Below are 3215 nucleotides of genomic sequence, written 5' to 3'. Positions count from 1 at the left end.
TGACTTTGACAGCAACAGTGAATCTGGAGATCTCTCAATAATCATTCTCACGATAGCACAATGGTAGTAGTCAGGGATATCAAGGCCAAGCTGGGCTTGGTTAAAACCATGGATGGGAGCCCAATGAAATAGCTGTAAATAAATCAATTCTCCAGTAGGAGATGCTGCCCAGCCTATTGTTGTTGTTTTTTTGATAGTGGATATAACGTTGAAGATCTGACGTTGTTTCAAAGGTACAAATTCAACATATTTTATACAAGGTTACCATGATGACATTATACTGTGGTTGAAATTTCACCCTCAAAACAACAGTTGTAGACTGTTGATGACTTTCTACAAATTCAGTTTATTTTCCACGTAGATTCCGTGTCACAATACGTTGACAAATTACGCTGAAACAACGTCGATTCAACCGGCTTGTGCCCAGTGGGTTTTTTCTGTTGCTATGGCAACTCATTACCGCTACTGACCGTGGCATGTACACACACACAAACACTCTACACAGTGCCAGAATGCATGGCTAACGATGGTCCTTCATCACAACACAACAGACTTCACATAATCCCTGCAGTCAACAGTCAACACTTTACATTTACATTGGTAATGGTAACTCTCTCTCTTCTTTCTCTCTTTCTTCTCTCTCTCTCTCTCTCTTCTCTGTCTCTCTGTCTCTCTGTCTCTCTGTCTCTCTGTCTCTCTGTCTCTCTGTTCTCTCTCTCTTGTTCCTCTCTCTGTCTCTGTTCTGTCTCTCTCTGTCCCTCTCTGTCTCTCTTGTCTCTCTTGTCTCTCTCTGTCCCTCTCTGTCTCTCTCTTCTCTCTCTCTCCTCTCTCTCTCTCTCTCTCTCTCTCTCTCTCTGTCTCTCTTCTGTCTCTCTGTCTCTCTGTCTCTCTGTCTCTCTGTCTCTCTGTCTCTCTCTTGCTCTCTCTCTCTTCTCTCTTTCTCGTCTCTCATCTTCGGCTCCGCCTGTGATTGGCGCTGTGCCCAGCGCGTACCCTGGGCATCCGCTTTAAGGCACCTGGCGTCCGTGCGCGGCGCGCGCGGCGGAGGTTGCGGGCCCGGGCCCCCGGACCGCCCGCGGATAGAGAGAAGGAGAGAGAGAGAAAGAGAGAGAGAGAGAGGCAGGAGAGAGAGACAGAGAGACAGAGAGACAGAGAGACAGAGAGACAGAGAGACAGGAGAGAGAACAGAGAGAGAGAGAGGAGAGAGAGAGAGAGAGAGAGAGAGAGGAGAGAGAGAGAGCAGAGAGGGAACAGAGAGAGAACAGAGAGAGAACAGAAGAGAGAAACAAGAGAGAGACAGAGAGAGACAGAGAGAGACAGGAGAGAGACAGAGAGAGAGGAGAGACAGAGAGACAGAGAGACAGAGAGACAGAGAGAACAGAGAGACATGAGAGACAGAGAGAGGAGGAGGAGCAGCAGAGAAGAAGGAGGAGAGCGCGCTGGTCAATCTGTTACTAAACCAAAACAGCAATGTCTCGCACCCCTTTTTCTGCGCAGCGCAGACAAGATATAGAGCATTTATGTTGTGGTGGGTCACACAGGTACACACAGGTAACTCACAAGGTTTTGTTTTTGGGGAGGTAGAATGAGGCATAAAGCCACAGCTGCTTATCAGAGACCGTCCAGAGAACGCTGACATTGTGGAACATGATGTCTCTAATATTATGTTTTGAAAGCGCTCTGGTTTCATATAAAGTGCCTTTCGAATGTATTTAGACCGTCTCTGACATTTTCACATTTGGTTAGGTTTACAGTAGACTATTCTAAAATCTGATTTAGATCGTTTTTCCCCCTCATCAAGTCTCCACAGCAAGTACCCCAGTAATGACAAACGGCACAAAACAGGTTTTTTAGAAACTTTTTGGCAAATGTATTATGAATCCAACAACAAACAATACTACATAAGTATTCAGACCCTTTACTTAGTTACTTTGTTGAAGCACCTTTGGCAGCAATGTACAGGCCTTGAGTCTTTCTTGGGTATCGATGTTGCAGTCTTGGGCACACCTGTATTTGGGGAGTTTCTCACATTCTTCTCTGCAGATCCTCAACTCTGGTTCGGTGGATTGGGCCGCTGTTTGTTGGCAAACCTATTTTCAAGTCTTTCCAGAGATGTGTAGATCATGCTCAAGTTCCCAGGCTGCTGTCCTGGACCACTGCAAGGACATTCCGAGACTTTGTTCGCAAAACGCACTCCTGCTTTGCCTTGGCTGTGTGCTTTGGGGTCGGTCGTCCTGTGTGGTGTCCACGTTCTTTCAAAATCGCACGCCAGAAGGCAGACCAGGACAAGGAGGCGTAGGAAGAAGGTGAGTATTTATTTACACAGTGGAATGTGAATGGGTAATATATCCAGGTGGCGTAGGCGGGCAGCGGTGGTGAGTTGAGTGGGAGTAAATAGGTGAATCCAATGGCGGTAGCGGAATCCTCCCGACGACCCAGGGCGGGAATGGGGTTTAAATGATCCGGGTGAGTAACTGAAGACAAAACAAACGGAGGTCAAGTTTAAGGCAAGCAACTATGTAAAAACAACAAAACAAATTCTATCCAACTTGAGGCTGATACTTATGGCACAAACATACTGTTCATGGATAAGGATCCGGCAGGGTAATGGATGTCAGGGTCCGGGCTTTATGAAGAGGAGAGATGATGATGCAGGACGAGGTGTGCAGATAGTGATGGGGATAGCCGGTGGCGGGTAATGCAGAACTCCGCAACTGGCTACATATGGGCCCGGCAACCAGCAACAGGGTGGCGTTCCAGGGACGCCGGAACAAACCAACACTCCAGGACAGAACACAGGCAAAAAGAAACTGACTCAGGAAACAGCGGGATTCGTGACAGTTTGGAAAGGTGAACCTTCGCCCGCAGTCTGGCTTGAGAGCTCTGGAGCAGGTTTTGCATCAAGGATCCTCCTTGTACTTTTCTCCGTTCATCAGATCCTGACTGAGTCTCGTCCCAGTCCCTGCCGGCTGAAAAATCACCGCGACAGCATATGCTGGCACCATGCTCGAAGGTGTAGGCGTTGGTGCCCGGTTCTGGTCCAGATGTGATGCTTGGCATTCAAGGCCAAAGAGTTGGATCTTGGTTTCATCAAGCCCAGAGAATCTTGTTTTCTCATGGTCTGACAGTCCTTAAGGTTCCTTTTGGCCAACTCCAAGCTGGCTTGTCCATGTGCTTGTTACTGAGGATGGGCATCCATCTGGCCACTCTACCAT

This window comes from Salvelinus sp. IW2-2015, unplaced genomic scaffold (assembly GCF_002910315.2).
Source record: "Salvelinus sp. IW2-2015 unplaced genomic scaffold, ASM291031v2 Un_scaffold2999, whole genome shotgun sequence".
NCBI classification, from domain to species: Eukaryota; Metazoa; Chordata; class Actinopteri; order Salmoniformes; family Salmonidae; genus Salvelinus; species Salvelinus sp. IW2-2015.
This window is presented reverse-complemented; position numbering follows the sequence as displayed.